Source organism: Equus asinus, chromosome 6 (genome assembly GCF_041296235.1).
Source record: "Equus asinus isolate D_3611 breed Donkey chromosome 6, EquAss-T2T_v2, whole genome shotgun sequence".
Lineage (NCBI taxonomy): Eukaryota > Metazoa > Chordata > Mammalia > Perissodactyla > Equidae > Equus > Equus asinus.
Window position 1 is genome coordinate 29,347,069 of NC_091795.1, and position 20,168 is coordinate 29,367,236.

Below are 20,168 nucleotides of genomic sequence, written 5' to 3' on the forward strand. Positions count from 1 at the left end.
TCAGGACTCCCCACGGGAAGACAAGCAGATTGTGCCATGAAGGCACCTCCTGGGGGAAGCCCTTCCTGGTGCTTGCTTAAGATTCCCCGTGAACTGAGATCAGTCCAGTTTCCAGGAATCCACAAGACTTTGACTTAACCTTTGACCCAAGCATTCAGATGAGATAACCGGGGGCCCCAGGTTTGTCAGTGAAGAGAGCGGCATCATTGTGTGATGAAACCAGGGAATAGAGAGGCCTGAAGAGGAGATGACACCACCTGGAGCCGCAGGGTCTCCCCTCAGATCCTCTGGGAGGGCATTAGCTACACATCTATGCAGGCAGGCACATGGGAGGTCCTCTGAGGGGACCATGAATGATATCCAAGTGGGTAAACATGGACACTTTAATAACTGATGTTTGAACTCAGCTCTCCCTCCCTCAACTCTTCCTCCTGGATCCAGGACTTCAGTGTGAGAAGTCACCACTGGCTGAGTGAGCAGGGAAGGCCTTACCTGGGAGGTGGGACTGCATGTTGAAGAATAGATGGAGAGCAAAGACTGGCAGGTCAGTGAGGAATCTGATTTGTCAGGAGTGGAAAGTTTCTGGAATGGGGGTAGGCCAGAAAGTTGAGTTGGGGACCAACTGCAGAGGCCTTGAATGTCAGGCTGAAGCATTCAGACACTTCAACAGGAAGCCATGGAATGCTTTTGATCTGGGACTTGACCTGCATAGGCCTACATTAAGCTAAGACAAATTTGACAGTGAGCTGTGGAACAGACTGATCAAGAGACAAGAGAGACCGGGAAGTCTGTCCCGGGCTATTGTCATGACCAAACCTAAGGTGAGATGTACATGGGCCAAACTGGAAAAGGGAAGGAAAAGACAGAGATTCTGGTGACCACTCCAACGAATTTGGGAGTGAAAAATACAGAGAAGTCGACAATTTGAAAATATCCTCTGTTCAGAAGATTTATGCTGCTCACTTCTAGGCAGCTGTTTCCCAAGAAGGAGAGAGGGCCGTAACTGAATTGGGGGCATATTTCCAACTCTTTTATGTAGATGACATTCTCCCAGGAAAATGGAGAGTTTCTTACCAAAGAAGTAATTCCACCCAGTGCAAATGTATTATTTTTCACTCCTAGCAGAATTCTGGGTATCTTCTCAGTTTTAGATATCTGATTTATGTTTATCTCAAAGAGTTTCTAGTTCTCCACCCACTTCCTACAGAAACTGGAGTGGGAGGTGGGGCAAGGAGACAAAGCTGTCTTCCCCCTTGATCTTGTGTATCATCAGAATCCCAGCAGGAGAGAGATGGCAACTCACAGTTGTAGCTCCGTTATTAGAGAGAATACAACGAATGGGCTATTTATAAATATATGGGCAAGATGAAAGGACACCAACAAGGAGTATTGCAGCACCTCCAGGATAGCAACCATGGACAGCCACCACAGTAAGCTTGAAGGGACAAGGAAAGGAAGTGGTTACAGGAACCCAGAGAGGGCTATAGCTGAAAGGGGGAGGCATGTTGCTGGAAAGTTGCTGTGGCCTTCAAAAGAGGAACCAGCCACACCTCTGCCAATCCATCCCCCATGGGCAAGGGGCTAGAACAATAAATGTCCTGCTAGCTCTTTCTTCCTGCCCTGCTGTTTCCTGCTGGTGTCCACTATGGGCTGGCTCAACGAGAAGCCAGAAGGTGAGGGAGCTCAGTTGACACAGTTCATACAGGTCAGCCCCCAGGACAGGGCAAAGTGGAAAAGAAAAAGGAGTAGACCTGGCAGACAAGTGGAATATTCAGCATGCTAATATTGACATACAAACCAAAGCAACACAACAGAAAGCAGCCATCATTTACTGATCACTAACTATGGACCTAGCATGAGGAAATGACGTAAGGCTAAGGATGGGCTTTGAATAAACGGGAAAGGGAAAGCTGGTCTCCAGGGAGAGGAGACTGGCGCTGAGGTTCCCAGAGATGCAGGCACCGGAGGACATGTGGAGACAGAGCAGGAGGAGAGAAAGCGCAAACCTCCTTTCTGGTCCCTGGTTCCAGTTCGCTGAGGTATGGTGGCCTGTTTTCATGAAAGTCCCTTGAGTTCCATTTCCCTTTTATGTAGGGTAACTGGAGGAAGTTTCTATTTCTTACAACCAAAGAAATTTGGGTACACCCCATTTGAAACAAAAGAATCTTGAACACACTTATTTTCATTTAATTCACAGAACGACCCTGAAAGGCAGCACCCTTTCTCCCATTTTAAAGATGAGGATATTCAAGGTCTTAGCAAGATTAGGCAATCTTCACTGAGGGACCTGGGACTCACACTTGGGTCTGCCTGATGCCAACGCTCTGGAATTCTCTAGGACTCCACAAACTGGCAAAGCTGGCCAAAAGCAATTTCCAAAACCAGAAAGGAACTCTGCCCTTGACTGAGACATTCCTGTGGGGAAACTGGCCTCTCCTCAGCTTGCCAGCTAAGGCACATTGGAGTTCTGTTGAGGAGCTGGCAGGCATGGCCACCAGCCCCTAAGTGTTTGACCGGGGCAAGAAGGGGACCAGCTGTGGACTCGTAAAAGTGCAGCCAAGTTTTTTTCAAGTACTCCTAGGAAAGCAGTGTGTTTGCCAAAGCCGGAATTCCTCAGCTAAATACCAAGGATGGGGTTGACCGCACACGAGAGCACCCTCACATCCCCAAATATCCAGTACTCCCAGCCCCAGTGGGAGACTCAGTTGTTGGAGGAGCCCGGCGTGGGGCTCTGGGGCCCCTCATCTCATCCCGTCCCCCCAGGCACATGCCCTGTCAGCTTCCCCACCTCGAGCAGGAAGGTGAGGTGAGGTAATGTCTCCGCTAACCCGCAGCGGCCAGGAGATGAAAAGCATCTCAGAAATGCTGTGTTTAATTTAAAGCAGACCCAGCCCGCCTTAGCCAGGCTGCAATTTCACTCAGAATAACCAGTTTGTTTTTCTTGGACATTCCCGGAGCTAACTGGCCACCCCCTGCTAAACCCCAACAGGAATGTTAGAGGGGCCCCTTGCTGGGGGCCACACGCCGCCTGCAACTCAAGCATTTGCTGTCTTATTCTCTCTCAGGCCAGGGACTCCAGCTTTGGGTGGGATCAGGGCCTCTCTGGGGGTGACTCGAGGGCCCTCTTTTTGCTCCTCTGGATCCTTTATCCCCCTGCACCTAACTTGGTACCCAGAGTTCTGAGGCTAAAAGGCTGTTAAAGATATTATTAAAGATAATAACAATGTAATCTCTCGTCTACCCACATGATCTGTTTATCATGGGGTCTCTGTGTGCCCTCTATGTGCCAAACACTTTCTACTTAGTGTCTTGTCGGGTCCTTACAACATCCCAGTAAGGTGTGTAGAAATTATCTGTTGCTCTCTTTTTATAGATGGTAAAAAACTGAGCCTAAGGGAGGTTACATGACTCGTCCCTGGTCACCCCCAGCTCTAGGGTCCAAAACCCAGACTTCTCTTGGCCTCCCATCTGGACCAGACCCTCTCCCTGGGAGCCTGAGGAGCTTCAGGTGGTTTGCTTCAAGGTGCCTCGTTGGCCATATTTGTGTCTGTGAAGAGCGAGCTCTGGGGACACCTGGTTGACTGCTGGTGGGAGGGGTGCTGTCATCACAAGTCCTCCCATCTAGTTGGTGACACCCCCACTTTGGATTGGGCTGGGTTGAGTTGGGGGCTTCCAACTCCTGTGGTTTTTGCTGCTTCCAGGGATCTGTTGGACTCCTGGCTTAGGAACATCAGGTCCCGGTTCAAAGCCGGGTGAAGCGGCCCACATGGCGGAGCGACGCTGGAGCCAGAGGCAGGCTCCTGGGCTCTGGGCCCCTCTGTGGCCTCAGCTTCTTCTCTGTCAAATTTACCGTTCGCCATGGTGATGGGAGGGAAACGCCCGAGGGCCCAGATTCCTCAGGCTTCTTCTGGCCCTAAGGTGCTCTGATTTTACTCTGTGTCAGGGTTTGCATAGCTCGCCTTGGCTCGAGGAGACATGAGAAGGAGGGAGGACAGAAGGGAGTGGCTTCTGGGGACATTTCCAGGATTTGGAAGATGAGAAAAGAAAGGGTGAGGCCTGCAGCAGAACTCAGGCCTTAGAGGCCCAAATGGATTTAGTCCAGTGCTCTCAGGCCAGTTCCAGAACCGTTTCCCAGAGCCTGGCCTTCCTCCTCTGGGCTGGGAGGGCACAGCAGAGGGCACACTCAGGGCGGAAGGCTGTCCAACCAGAGAGCAGGTGTTATTCTTTCCACCTACACAGGGGAGACTGCGGTGCTGTGAAAGGACTCCCTCCAGTGTCTCTCTCTGCCCAGTGCCCCCTCTGCTCTCAGGGCTCAGGGCAGCTAAGAAAGGAGCTCTCTGGCCTCACTACTGGGGTGTCTGATTTCACGGGGAGTAGGGGGAGGGCAGGATGCGTAGTGGAGGCAAGTGAGACCGTTTTGGTTCCTCAGGCTGGGCCAGCAAGAGAAAGCAGATGCTGCGGGTGGGGTGGGGAGCCAGGAGCTGCAGGCCTGGGAGGGGGTGATAAGGAGCCTCCCATGGAGGGTCCGGCTCAGGGGACAATGGGCTGAGTGTGGGAGGCTTGGCTGTTGCTCTGCATCTCTGCTCCCAAGAGAGGTTTCCATGGCACCCGGGCGCTGACTTGGCCACAAGTGTCAATGGAGACATTGTGTGGGAGTCCTTGGGTCCCAGCCTCTCCCATGGTGGGTGGGTGGAACCATCCTCTCTGGCCTGCAAATGACCCCTAGTACTGTCCTATGGGGTGGTCTCTAGGGGCCTCCCAAGCGCCCCCACACCCCCACACGCCACCCCAACCCAGGAAAGGATGTAGATGGTGGGGGTTTTCCTGGGTGGGCACTGTATGAGGTCTCCACTTAGGCCTGCATTCTTCAGCAGTTGCTCATCTCGGGGAGAGGAGATGACACCTTTTTGTGGATTTTCCCCAAACAGAATTAACTTTCTCCTCTACTGACTCATCTATAGCAATGATGAGTTTTGGTGCCAAGTATGGAGAAATGGGAGACATTTTACAAGTTACCAGCCATGAGGATGCACCCGTCACTTTTTTTTTTTTAACCTAAGAAGCTTTGTAGCTAGATAACCTAGTTAACCTCTAATGCAAGGTGGCTGATGGCCAACACTATCCTCAGTGTGCAAATGAAACATTCTCAGCAGGCTTTGTGCAAGAGCTGGTGTCTGCGCTGGACCTCAGCAGGCAGCATCTGTTCAAGCAAAGGTGTAGAGGTGGGAATGTGGGGTGTGGTGCTTGGTACCATGTAATGGGAGCTGGGCTTCCGACAGCTCACAGGACCCGGGATTCGGCTAACGGATCTAGGCTTTGTGGAGCAGGTAGCGGAGACATCCGAAGGTTTTGAGTGGTTCAGAGAACACTATTAATAAAAATCGGGCTCCGGAAAGCCCACTCTGGCTAGGCGCTCTGACCAGCAGCAATGCTCTCACACAATTGTCATGAAATGGCTAACTGTGAACACAGTTTATCCTACTTTCCCCAGTAAAATGCCAACCCAATATGAACCACATGCTGGTGAATGCTGGCTGATGAAGTGTGGAGGGCGACTGGGGAGGGGAGACCAGATAAGGGGTGATGGAAACTGGGGCCACGGAGGGCCATGGAGTGTGGCGGGAAAGACACAGCGGGTGGAGTGGCCTTGGCAAAGCCCATTTTACAGATGAAGAAACTAAGGCTCAGGTAGATAATTCTGGATCTGGCCTTGCCTCTCTGCAAAACTTTCTTTTTCCTTTGGAGACCCTGAGTGCCAGGCAAACAATAGTCTCAACAAAGGCCTCAGCCGACCCTACGAGGGGCTCTGAAGCTGGGTTGGCCTCTGAGAGCTGTCCCGAGTTGGGACAAGAAGGCTGGCAGCTGGGTCTGGAGTCAGTCCTGGGTCAGGCCTGGGACAGTCCTGGAGGAGGGTCAGGGCCGCATCACACACGGTTCAAAGGGGACCAGTGTCTCCAGCAAATGCAAATTCCCTCTGAGTCTCAGAGGCCACATTCCTGAGAAGGAGAATGTGACTGACCCACTTCACTTTTCTGAGCCAGGTTACACCCTGTTTTCTGACCCTGGCTTGGCTGTGTTTGGGTGAGCCATGAAAGATTCCCTAAGCTAGAACTGCTTTTTTAAAAACGCGCATGTAACTTTTGTAATCAGGAAAAAAATACATTTAAATGGTAAAAAAATTGACTTTTATTTCTCCATTTATATAACTGTGTGTTGTGAGGGAAGAAGGTGAGAGATGGTAATTACATGATGTGGAGAAGGACTGTGAGACAAGCGATAACAGACATGTCAGGCCGTGGGAGCATCTTTCTCATCGCTAACGCCCAAAAAGGCTGTTTTCACTTTGAGCAAAAGGGATGAAGCTCACAGAAACAACGTGAGAAAAAGAAGCCAGACACGAAAGAGTACATCCTGTGTGGTTCCATTTCTATGAAGTTCAAGAACAGGCGAACATTTCTGTCGTCTATGGTGACAGAAATCAGAGTGGTGGTTCCCTCGGAGGGGAGGACTTCACCCGGGATAAGCAGAGGGAGGCTTGTGGGGGGATGGGAACATCCTCTGCATTGACCCGAGAGGGGGTGATCTGGGGGCGTATATATGTAAAAAGTCAGCAGGCCAGACTGAACAAGCGTGCTCTTTATCATACGTGTTACACTTCAATTCTCTGTTCAGAAAACATGAGCAATTTTCTCCTGAAGCTACTTGCATTTCAGTGGGGATCTAGGCCAATAATGGCGTTGGCTCTAATGATAGAATTTTACATTTTTCTAGAGGGCCAGGGGAGCCTTGAAGACATCTTTGAGGCTGTGGGTTTCCATTTTTGTCAGCTCTCTAAATTCTGCCTTTGATTCTCCTAGTTCCCAGACCACTAATATCCTGCCCCATGTGCTAGGGACTATTTTTAGAGATTTTTCAACAAGAACTTCCTCTTGACTCAGTATGGCTCCTATCTCGTGCCTGCAGAAGGGGAGCCTGGCTGAGCACAGGGCTCCTTGGGGTAATCCGGGCCCCCTGAAGACCTGTGGGGCCCCTGGGCCCTCTTCTTACTTTTAAAGACTCTGTTCCAATAACACATCAAAGACGTCAAATACAACCCACACTCACATATGTGTGTGTGTATATGTATTTATTTTATTGCAAAATATTTTTAAATGGTTTTAATAATTTTGCTTTTTAAAATAATAGGATATGAGCAACACATGTTATTTCTTGGCAATCTCCATGCACTCCTCAAGAATTCTTGCAAAGGAGGAAATGTTGCTTTCAATTCATTTTTCAAATGTAATGAAATTTTTATAAATACTAAATCTATCAATGAATGAAATTGACATAAATGTTCCACTTTGCAGGCTTTTAATTAAACATCTATTTATTTTGGTTATGCAGTTTTTCTTTGTATTTTTTGGAACTCACGAATTCAGACTTTTCCTGTGAGGGTAATGGCCAGTCGATAAGCTGGATCTGCCTGAGAAGTCACCTTTTGGGCTAGGTGGGTGGGCCTGGCCAGGCCCACGGGGATGGACAGCAGGGCCCACAGCGGGGATGGGTAGGACAGGCTGTGGATTGTGGACAATGAGGGTGGGATGATCTCAGAGAAGAGCCAGCCATTTCCCGAGAGTAGGTGAATGTCATCTTTTGTGGCTTGTAATCATGGAGAGAAAGTTGAGTTCAGCCAATTCTTGGAATCATGATGCTCTTGAATCCGACCAAAAATATGAGTCCAATGAGTCATTTTAAAAAGTCCTCTCACATGGTAGATCTTTATCAACCGATGTGAAAAGATTTCCTAGGTAGAGTCAAGTAAAAAGGTAAATCTTATAGCACCATTAGTAGTAGCATCCTGCATCGTGTGTGTGTGTGGACGCCCATAAGCACAGACAAAACCTGGAAGGATGTGCCAAGGACGAGAAACACTGATTATATCTGGAGAGCAGAACGACGGGGAACTTTCACCTTCTAAGTCACCCACGTCTACAATGTTTGAGTTTTTACCATGCACATGTACATCTGTCTTTCTCTCTTTTTTTCTCTTAAAGATTGGCATCTGAGCTCACAACTTCTGCCAATTTTCTTTTTTTTCCCCTGCTTTTTCTCCCCAAATCCCCCCAGTACATAGTTGTGTATTTTAGTTGCAAGTGCCTCTGGTTGTGCTATGTGGGACGCCACCTCAGCATGGCCTGACGAGCGGTGCCGTGTCCGCGCCCAGGATCCAAACCAGCAAAACCCCGGGCCACAGAAGCGGAGTGCACGAACTTAACCACTTGGCCACGGGGCCGGCCCCATCCATCTCTTCATTTATGGGATGGGTAAGTCCTGAAATGTGTCAGTCCATTCCAAATGCTTACCTGAAAACTTCAAAATAAAGTTTCTCATAAAAAATGAAGAAAACACAGATGATACATTCCAGTACATTGAAAACAGCATGTCTGGAATACCATTTTTAGTTATCTTTTAAATATGTAAATAACCCATATAAACATATATTAATAATTATTCAAGAAACAAACAAAAGGCCACCTGGCAAAGACTAGTGAAGCCCAGGTGGCTTTGATCCACAACCGTTAAATATATGTTCCTCCTTTTTCTCCATTTTAGGAAACCCTGCCTCCAAAACCTTTGTCATGGGGGACAGTTCAGTTTTTATTCTTTTACAAATTTTGCGGCTCTGCTGTTTGATAAGGTGAAATTTGATTGAAAGGTGAAGCTGAAGAGCGTTTCTCTCAGGGCTGACAGCTTTCTGATGATATAACTTTGGCCACTTGTTCATCCAGGACCTCCCAATGGTATCAACTGGTATTTTCTGGTCCTGACATCCCTACGAGGTAACCTCCCAGAGAAATACATGTCACAAAGTGTCATCTCAGACCACCTGCAGGACATAGCCTTGAGGCTAAGTGGGAACCCAAGGCTGGACAGAGGCCACTGCATCGTGCTCTGAATTTGCTCCATCACCATACAACTTGGTGGTCAGGGAGGGGCCCTGAAAAAGGGAGGCAGGCAGATTATTCCAAAACAAGCTCTGTATATTTTAAAGGAATTAATTTCTTTAGCAATTTTTTCTAAAATGTGTAGAAATTAATCCTGAATAAATCTATTAATCAGAAAAAATCCTACAGTTGAAATTTTCAAAGGAGAGCCTCAGGCTCTGGGTATCCAAGTTTTCGTTGGTTGATTTGCTTATTCATTGCTTCAGCATTGGCTGCCCCTGAAGGTGGGCTGATAGAGCAAGGAGAGGCGACAGGTAAAGACGAGCTATAGATGACTTGGAAGAACTCACAGTCTAGTTTTTCCCAAACTCTGAATACCATCTTCTCATTTTTTGCCATATCTGAGTACCACATGTACTATCATTTACTTAACATTTTTCTTTAGAGCAACTGATTTATTTTTCATCAATAAATTTGTTTCTAAGGGAGTCTATGTATCTATTACAGACTGAATGTTTGTGTCCTCTGAAATTCACATGTTGAACTTAACCCCCAATGTGATGGTGTTTGGAGGTGAGCCCTGGGGGTGATTATGTCGTAAGGGCGGAGCCCTCATGAATAGAACCAGTGCCTTCATAAAAGGGACCCCAGAGAGCCCTCTTGCTATCTCCCTACCATGTGAGGATATAGTGAGAAGTTGGCTATCTGTGACCTGGAAGAGATCCCTCATCAGAACCCAACCACACTGGCACCTTGATAGTGAACTTCCAGCCTCCAGAAACATTGCATCTGAACATTGATTTCTGAGCCACTGGCCTCCATTGGGTCGTTGAGTCAGGGCCTCCTTCCTTGGAGGGTCGGGACATCTAGGCCTTGGGTACAGAGAACTGCTTCCTTTCTGGAATGTGTTATTGAAACACCCAGTACATTTGCATGCTTCTGAACATTTCTGGGAAGTGCTGCACTGGTTTTTTTCTTTTTCAAGTGTTTCTTAAACTGAGGAGTCAGGCTTCCAGATTTCCATACAGTTTGAATTATTTTCACTCAGCCCAGGTTGTAAGAAGCCCTGTTTCCTTTGTGGATTCCTCTGCTTGGGACGTCTGCCTGGCCAGGTGAGGCTCCTGGGAGAAGCTGCTGGCACTCACAAGAGCAGGATTTTACCATGCAAGTCTTTGCTCCATCTCCTCTTCTGCTCCCCAGCAGGCAAGTCCCAACAACCCAGCTCTGTGTAGACCCAGCTTTTGCCTATTTAAGGACAAGAAACCTATCCTAGCATCCCAAATTTCAGGTACTTACTTAAACAACCACTGGAATGACGTCAGATCAAGCTGGGTGTCCCTGAGGGCTGAGGGAAAGGGAGGCCCGAGGATCCCAGAACACCACATTTGTTCCCTCTCGTTTGGGTGGAGCCAGCTCCTCTAGATAATGTCCTCCCATAAGTGTCACTTCACTTCCGTCTAGTCTTCCATCTGACTCCTCGTCTGACATGACAGTGTTTGAGGTCCTGATTTTGCCATTAGGGATGTCTTGGTTTTACCTCTTCTGTAAAATGAGAATGAGTGGATGTGGGGTTAAATGAAGTGAGAGAACATGGGAGAGCTCCTCACAGTGCAGCCTGCTTGCAAATGAATGGGCTACCCTAGAAGGGGAGGCCAATGGTGTGGATTCACTGTCCAGTGTCCCCACCAGTAAATGGAGATGGTGATATTTCACAAGGTATTCTTGTGAAATGCATATAAAAGATTCTATGTAGAAGCCCTGCCCAGCAAATGGCAGCAATTAGTTTCCCATTGCTGATAATTGCTCAAGGGGCCTCTGTTGTTCTGCCTGACCCTGGAATTATGTGATATGGTGAGATTTCTGAGCTAACCCTTGGTAGGAAAACAAATGACAACTGAGCACCAACTCAGTGCCAAGGACTGGGGATCAGAGATGAAGGTGAGAGATGAGACCCCATGGCATCCTTAAGGAGCTCACAGCCCAGAGGAGGAAGACAGATTGTTCCTGCCACTGACAAATGCTAGGACAAGGTGTGCAAAGCAGGGTGAAGGCACAGGCCAGGGAGCATGACTGTCTGCTGGGGGCTGGGGAAACTTCCCAAGGGAGACGCTTGCACTAGAGTGATGGGCCTGAGCCTGTCAGGCAGAGGAAGGGGAGTAGAGATTCCAGGTGTAGAAGAGAGTGACAAAGATACTCAAGCAGAAAGTCACCTGGAGAAAAGTTCAGAACATGAGGCAAGAGGTGAAGCTGGAGGGGACCAGGATTTGGCTTTTGTTCCAGCATCACTGATAGAGCAACAAAGTCCCTGCCCTTCCTTGTTCTCTATTGGTCTGGCGTCTGGCTGCTGCCTCCCTGAGAGGAAAGAACAAAGCAGGACTTGAAGAGGACAGGAAGACAAGGATAAAGGATAGGTTTGACATTGTATATGGGATGATCAGAGAATGCCTCTTTGAGAAGGTGACATCTAAAGTAAGGGAACAAGCCATGTGACTATCTGGGGAAAATTGTCCTTGAAAGAGGGAGCAGCAAAGTACAAAAGTCCCAAGGGAGGCATATACTTGGTGCATCCAAGAGCAGGGGCCAGTGTGGCTGAACTGGAGTGATGTGGGGAAGAAGTAAGAGATGAGGTCAGCGGAGTGGTGGAGATCAGATAATATAAGGCCTGTGGGCCACTGTAAGGATTGGGGCTTATGATCTGTATGAGATGAGGAGCCACAGAAGATTTTGAGCAAAGGAGTAATTTGATTTGACCTCAGTTTTAAAAAGTTTACTCTAGTTGCTTGACAGATAATGGATGGCAAGGTTGAGGGCAGAGGCAGGGAGACAAGACAGAAGACTAGTGCAATAATCCAGATGAGAGATGACAGTGGCTTGGACCATATTAGTAACAGTGGTAAGAAGCATTGGGTTCTGGATGTATTTTGAAGGTAAGCCAATATGACTTACTAATTGATTGCATGTAGGACAGCAGAGGATAGGAGGTATTGAGTTTAGGATGCCCATTAGACATCCAAATAGAGAGGTCAAGTTGTAAGTTGGAGATAGAAGTTTGGAGTCTGGGATAGAGGTATGGGCTAGAGATCTAACTTTGGGAGTCATTCAGTCCTTGAGACTGGATGAGGTTGGCAGTGATAGAGGAAAAGTCCAAGGCGTGAACCTTGGGGAACTCCAATCTTCGGGGTCAGAGGGATGTAAGAAGGAGCGGCCAGTGGAGTAGGAGGAGATCCAGGGGGAGTGCATGTCCAAACCAGGAGTGAGTCAGGAGGGTGGAGTGATCTACACAATCAAAGATGCTGCTGATGGGTCTAATAACATGAGGTCTGAGAATCATCCATTGGATTTGCCAACTGGAGGACTTCAGAGGTCTTGACGTGAGCTGTTTCAGTGGAGTGAGGTGACAAAGTCAATGGGTGTGAGTTCTAGCAAGAAGGGGAGGAAAGAAGGGGAGGGAATTGGTGACAGTAATTGAATGACAAAGAGTTCTGCTTAAAGGGGAGCAGAGAAGTGGAGTGATGTCTGAAATGGGATAAGAAATAAAGGAAGAGACAGTTGTCACTTTGCTTCTGCATCTTGCTATTGATTAGGCATCATGGGTCAGCCACTATTGAAGTTCTCCCAGGCAAATACAATGGAGGGAGTTGGGGTGTGTGCAAGGAAGTTCTATAATGGACTGTGAAATATGAGCCGGGTAAGGAGGGAAATGAGGCAATGAAGGGGCTAATTATTAGTGAAAACTTAGTTGAATAATAGCTTGTAGATCTCAATTGGAAGAATTTTTGGAGTCTTTGTAAGAGAAGGAGTGAGCTGGAAAGATAGGGTGTAGTGGTTGGAGAGTGAGGCACCAGAAACTGAGAGAATGGAGAGCTACAGTCAGTGGTAGTGACGGGTTCCAGTGTATGACCGTGGGAGTGAGTGGTTGGGATGGAGGTGACAAGGTCATCGGTGGAGAGTAGGTCAGAGACCTGGAGGCTGGGTGCTATAGACTGAATGTTTGTGTCCCCTCAAGATTCATATGTCGAAACCTAACCCCCAAGGTGATGGTATTTGGAAGTGGGACCTTTGGAAGGTGATTAGGCCATAAGGGTGGAACTCTCACCGATAGGATTAGTCCCCTTGTAAAAGAGGACCCAGAGAGCTCCTTTGCTCCTTCCACCATGTGAGGACACAGCAAAAAGACAGCTATCTGTGAACCAGGCAGCGGGTTCTCACCAGGCACCCGCAGATCAGATCTTGGACTTTCTAGTCTCCAGAACTGCCAGAAATAATTTCTGTTGTTTATAAGCCACCTAGTCTAGGGTACTGTGTTATAGCAGGCCAAATGGAGAAGACACTGGGAGACAGGGAGGATCTACATGGACACTGAAATCACCATGAAACAAAACGAGAGCCATGCTGGAAGGAGCAAGAGTGAACTCAGAGTCCTCAAGGAACGAGAAGTGGCCTGGGGCGGTCGTATACTGGAGGTTGATGAGGTTCAACGGGAGATTCAACAGGGTGGTTTTTAGGAAGGAAGGAGGGAAAATGGTTTGGAAGCAGCAGTGAGGAGCAAAGATGGTACAAGCCTCCCCAGGGCCCAAGCTACGAGAGCTGAAAAGAGAACAGCCCCACTTGATTGGTTGCGGGGAAGTAACAGCTTCACCATGAGCACTTTTTGAGCCTCCAACTCATTTTCCCACATATTTTCACTATACCTAAATTGTTTGAGAGAAAGAACATCCTAAACACACATGTGATGCTGACACTGGAAATTTTAACCCAAACCACAATTACCCAACCATGTTACACTGGGACAGTTTTTCTCCTCTATTTACCAGTAGGCATATGTTTGTCAAATCCAGAGCTTGTTTTGGATTTTTTTTTTTTTTGCAATTGGTAGTTAAATTCTCTTTTTTATTGCATAACATTGGTTTATAACATTATGTAAATTTCAGGTGTATATCATTATATTTCAATTTCTGTGTAGATTACATCATGTTCACCACCTGAAGACTAATTACCATCCATTACCACACACATGTGCCTAATCACCCCTTTCGTCCTCCTCCCTCCCCCCTTTCCCTCTGGTAACCACCAACCCAATCTCTGTCTCTATGTGATTGTTTGTTGTTGTTTTTATCTTCCACTTATGAGTGAGATCTTATGGTATTTGACTTTCTTCCTCTAACTTATTTCACTTAGCGTGGTACCCTCAAGGTCCATCCATGTTGTCACAAATGTCCAGATTTCATAGTTTATTATGGCTGAGTAGTATTCCATTGCGTATATATACCACATCTTCTTTATCCATTCGTCCCTTGATGGGCACCTAGGTTGCTTCCAAGTCTTGGCTATTGCGAATAATCCTGCCATGAACATAGGGCTGCATGTATCTTTACGTATTTGTGTTTTCATGTTCTTTGGATAAATACCCAGCAGTGGAATAGCTGAATCGTATGATAGTTCTATTCTTAATTTTTTGAGAAATCTTTATACTGTTTTCCATAGTGGCTGCACCAGTTTGTACTCCCACCAGCAGTGTGTGAGGGTTCCCTTCTCTCCACATCCTCTCCAACACTTGTTGTTTCCTGTCTTGTTAATTATAGCTATTCTGACGGGAGTGCAGAGCGTATATTTTAAAATGACCTTTAAAAGCCTCATTTACAAAAACATGCAACTTTTTTCGTTTTGAGTCCATCTCCCTAGGGACTTACTAAATCTGTGTTCAAATTTCTTTGCCTGTTTTTTTCCACCAGTGTCATTAGGTGACCTTTATAAATAAACAAAGTAGCATTGATTGAGGTCATTTCAGACTAAGTCATCTTCCCCAAACAGTTGGCCTTACTTAAAAAGATGAAGGAAGGAAGAAGAGAGGGAGAGAAGAAGAAAGAAAGAGAGTGAGAGGAAGGGAGAGGGGAATGAAAGGAGTGGAATGGGGAGGAAGGAAGGAAGCAAGCAAGCAAGGAGCCTACAGATTCCAATGTAAGACTACTTGAAATTAGTCTTTTCTGAGAGTTGATTTTCAGAAAAACACCCTTGGCTTGTATTCAGTCATCTCTGGTGCTTATCTTTGTAGCCCCAGTGTCTAGAACAGTGCCAACACAAAATATTTGTGGAATGAATTTACTGATTGCCATTGCCTCCTAGTCCTAGCAAAGATTCCTCCATGACCCTTAGGACCTTGGACCTCTGGTCCAAAGAGAAGTATCACCCCTCCACGCTCACCCCATGCCCTGTCTCTGCTTGGCTACTGAGCTCTAACTTGCTTCTTTTCTCCTCCAACATGTGTGTTCGGAAGCTCTTTGGCTTTTATTAAATGTAACTCTACTGCTAATACATTACAGAACTTAATCTCGCTCCAGCCACACCCTGTCTCTGGACGCGTCTAGGCAAGGGGCCAGATTTGGAACAAGGGTCTCCTTGCCAGTGACCAAGTTTGTTTAAGAGGTGAGCTATTCACTACCAGATGCAAAAACTCCAGAGTGTTTTTCCAGCTGCATTTAGGACTCTGGTAGTTTCTGCCTCTGGTGATGAAGTTTGGAGTTCATCTGGACTGGGAGTGATGAGAGGTAGGGCTTGTAATAGAAGGTGTAAATAAAACAAGTAAGGGCAGTGTGGGGAGCTGGGTCTGGCCAGGAGGGTGAGAAAATAAACTGTGTTGTTAGAAGCCTCTCCGATCTTTTACACCCCTAACCTCACCTCCCTCCAGCAAGCCATTATCTGGACAGCCGTGGCTTTGAGAGTTCTACTAGTGTACATTTTGATAACACTTGAGTAGTTCCTAGACCAAAGCGTATTGAGGTGGTTGTTGTTGAGGAAATGCAAGGTTAATTTTGCAAGCTCCTGTGGGGTCAGGTAGCTTTGCTTGGTTCTGCCAAGCATTGTCTCAGCCCTGGGGTCACGGGGCCGTGGTTGTGGATGAATCCTCACGAACCACCCCCTTGGCTCTTGAATATATGTGGAATCCTCATTTGGCGATCCAAGTCCTTATGAGCTCCAGTGAGATGAAAAGGAAAAACTTCCTTTGAGGATGCCCTAGGTGAAACATCAATCAATAATAATAGCCTGGAGAGGCAAATGTTCTTCCTGCCTCTGCACCCACTTTCCTGGAGCCTGGGAACTCCTGAGACCCTCACGATGCGATTCAAGGCTGGGAAGGAGACAAACATAATTTTAGCATAAAAAGGTATAGCAGAAATGTTAGCAGGAGGTGTACTCTTAGTACATTGAACATCTAATGCTATATAGACGCGCCTCCCTAAAGTTGATTATTACAAGGTCTAATCAAATCCAAAGGAACTCTCCACCATCTCACCTCTTACCTCCCCCTGCCCATTAACTAGCCATGGAACCAAACGTGGCTGAGAAGGACCCACCGTCCATACTGAAGGCCAGGTGCAGCGAGTGGCACATAAAAAGAGCTAAGGGGCTGGAGGTGCTGGGAGAGTAAGAAGCAGAGACTCTGGGGGAAGGGAAGGTGGTCTTTGCTCATCAAGAAGGTGACCACATGGAGTACCCCAAGTCTTCCATACTGGGGCATGGCCATAGGGACCAATTCAGTGGGATAGAGAAGTCACAATAAACCCTGACTCCGTGGATTCTCTATGGAGAGACCTGAAGCAAGGGACTCCAGGAGCCTTCCACGTGATGGAGACCAACACAAAGACCGCTTGGCCTGAGTCCTGTGCCACCCCTCGCTTCACAACAAGGGCCTGCAGTGGGGTTATTCCAACCTGTGTGGAATGTCTCCCAGGTGACAGGTACTTTCACACACACAATTCCCTTGGCTGAGAGAAGCCAAGTCATCTGCCCAAGATCCCATAGCTAGTGAGTGACAGGACAAGGGAGCAGCTGACAGGCTGGTGTATGCACCACAGATGAGAAGACTTTTTTTTTCCTTTTTTTAAAGCACTGGCTGGGGCCCTCCTCCAGTCTGAAACCCCCTCACACCCCGCCAAGGTCCTCTCAGCCAGGCTGCTTTCCTGCCTGGCTCCACGTCAGGTATGAATCCAGTTCACACTCCTCTCTGATTTGTCCTATCCTGCCAAACACACAGCATCCATCATTTTCATGTATGCATTTTCTTGAAGGTGAACAAATCGTGTTGGAAGAAAGCTATGAGAGTAACAAAAAAGACGAAACACATTTTTTATGCGATATCTTCTTTTCAGTCCTGTTTCCTGCTTGGAAAAGACCCTGCACAGATCAGTGGTCCCACTTTGGGGAAAGGCAAGATTCCAGAGACTGGCTCACTCCTATGTCCTCTTGTGGGCTCCTTAGAATAATAGCAGTTCACAATCTTTATGGTGCTGAAGAATCAGCTGCAGAGCTTGCTAATGGGTGTTGGCCACACCTCCAGAGTTTCTGTTTCAGAAGGTCTGGGTAGTAGTAGAGGTGGAATCCTTTCTGACAAGCTCCTAGAGGATGCCTATGATGGGGTCCAGGACACACCACCTCAAAACATGGCCCCTTGCCATATGGAATATCTTAAGTTGAAGGAGTTTGAGAACACAGCAGAAGCAGGAAGCTCCCTCGGAGTGCAACCCTTCTCCTTCCTCCCTCTGCCCTTCTTCCCCGAAGCAAGTCACAAAACTCCTGGGTGAAAAGTACTCCCCCCGTACCAGGAGGAAGGGAAACATTCTTATCACCAGAGACAGGAATTGGGAGTCGAGCAACCTGTACAAACGAACCCTGTTAAACTCACACTCGTCTCCCTGGTTACTTCTCCCCCACTTACGATCCCTAGCCCAAACTCCTTTGTCTTGCCAATTCTTCACAAATTTATTGTTTCTTTCTCTAAAAGGTATAAAGGCTTCCTGCTCTGGTCACTTCTTCGAGTCTTCTTTCTCTTGTGAAGGCTCCCATGTGCAAATAAACATTCAATAAAATTTGCATGCTTTTCTGCTGTTGATCTCTCTTTGTGAGTTTAAATTTCAGACGCAGCCAGGGACCCTAAGAGAGTCAGGTTAAACTTTTTCCTACCCTCGTATCTGCTCCTGGTCAGCGAACCATGCATTGAGTGGCATTGCTTTGGGGACGTCACAAGTGGATCTTCTCTATGTACTGTCAGGATTTGTCTGCCAGTGCTGGAAGAATGGAGAGCTTTCGAGATTGCCCTGAGGGCTCCTGGGAAATGTCGTTCCCTAGGGAGTTACTATCATCCAGGAATATCAGACTGTCCCCAGCTTTCTCTTCCTCACACCAGCCTGATGGGGAGAGGAGAACAGGGGCCTGGAAAGGGAGGTACTAAAATAAACTTTGCTGAAATCGTACCCGCCAAGAGGATTATTAGGAAACAATATTTGTGTTTGATCCAGATCTGAAGACTTGAGATCAGACATGCATACCAGTTTCCTTGTTTGTAAAATGTGGAAAATACTACTACCTTGGGGATTGTTGTGAGAATTGAAGTCACAGCTAGTAAGTGTAGCACCAGGGCCAAAATCTGGTTTCTCAGAATCTCACAACAGTGCACTTAGCTAGTAAGGACAATAACAGTGGTTCCCTAGGGTGAATGCTTCCTGGGTCCAGGCATTGTGCTAACTGTTTCATTTAAGCCTCACAATACCCTGGGGAGGAAGATATTATTATTCTTACGGCACCCCTGAGGGAACGCAAACTGAGAGATCAAGTAATTTGCCCAAGGCTGCTGAGCCAGGGGTTGAACCCAGGTCCCACTCACAACGAGGCTGTTCCCACCTCTGAATCCTGGGAATCCTCCCATCAGTGCCTGTCAAGAAACTGTCAGATTGGCTGCAGCCCAAATAGGTCTGGGAGTGAGGAGTCTTGGGGCATAGTACTGAGTCTGCTATCACAGAGCTGTATGGGCTTGGGCAAGCCACTTCCCCTGACTGGACCAGCTTCCTTATCTGTAAAGTGATGTCTAAGGCCCCGTCCAGTACTAATGTATCAGGACTCTACTACTTTTCCATTAGGGCTTTGGCACAAAGCTGGTTTCCAGAAGTTTCTCACATTGCCAGTATGCCATCTTCAGGGTTACAGCAGTAAACCAGGTCTCAGGAGACTGCTTAGACTCCTGTAATTCTCTCAGGCTTGTAGAGAAGGGGACCCAATGGAATGTCAACAGGGACAGGAGGGCCTCAAAAACAGGAAGGACCAGGTGAGCTGCTGATTCAAACTAGGTAAGTACATGGGTCACGCCATGTCTTCTCCCTGGCTTTTGAAGAAGGGAAGGTGAGCACAGTAAGATGTGTGCCCTAGGTGAAAATATTTCAAAATTATTTCTTTATACATGAGATAATTTAAATAAACTGGGTCCAGTTGCCAGGCCTTGCACACACAACCACTCCGTCAATAAAAATCTCTTAAAAGGCAGAACAAGCATTTAATTTAATTTTATAGAGAACATCCACTACCTAGATTCTCCCATCAATGCTTTATTATACTTACTTTATCTCATATCTATCCATCTAGCCATTCATGAATCCGTCTTATTTTTGATATATTTTAAAGTAAATTGCAGACATCGGTATACTTCCTCTAAATATTCAAGCATGCATATTATTAACTAAAGTTCAATATTTGACACACTTTTTGTAAAATTTATACAAAATGAAATGCACAAATCTTAGCTATAGGTTAGCTAAGTTTTGATAAATGCATTAAACTTGTGTAATGCAACCCCCACCAAGATATAGAACATTACCACCACCTAGAAAGTTCTCTCATGCTCCTTCCCATCATAGGTTTTTTTCCCACTAAAGATTGGTTTTGCCGAGAACAGGTTTTTAAAATTAGCTTTATTGAGGTATAATTTATACACAATAAAATTTACCAATTTTAAGTATACAATTGGATGAGTTTTGACAAATGTATACAGTTGTGTAACCACCACCACAAAAATAATATATTTCCATCACCTCCAAAAGTTCCTTCATGCTTCTTCATAGCCAGTCATCTCTCCCTCATTCCTGGCCCCTGGAAAGCACTGATCTGCTTTCTATCACTGTAGTTTCACCTCCTCTAGAATTTCACATATATGTTATCATACAGTATGTAGCCCTTTGCATTCAGTTTCTTTCACTTAGCCTCATGCTTTCAGGTGTGTGAGTTTCAGTAGTTCATTCTTTTCTTATTGGTGAGCAGCATTCCATTGTATGGAGGTACCACAATTTGTTTATCCACTCCCCTGTTAATGGACATTTTGGATATTGTTTCCAGTTTCTGGAACTAAAATCCCAAATGAATACAATATAGAGGTGGCATGGAGTAAGGTTTAGACATTGGAAGGAAGCACGTAATCTC

General features: G+C 46.8%; 1 long non-coding RNA gene across 2 annotated transcripts; it reads left to right on the plus strand.

Annotated features, from left to right (window-relative positions):
- Nucleotides 1-1,926: 1,926 nt before the first annotated feature.
- Nucleotides 1,927-18,001, plus strand: LOC139045495 (uncharacterized). 2 transcript variants are annotated; one of them, XR_011503900.1, is made up of 3 exons: nucleotides 1,927-2,039; nucleotides 8,110-8,306; nucleotides 8,596-18,001. It is a non-coding gene; the product is annotated as an uncharacterized lncRNA (long non-coding RNA). The 2 variants fall into 2 exon arrangements; XR_011503899.1 differs by having other exon boundaries at nucleotides 1,932-2,039; nucleotides 2,198-8,306.
- The last annotated feature ends 2,167 nt before the right edge of the window (nucleotides 18,002-20,168 follow it).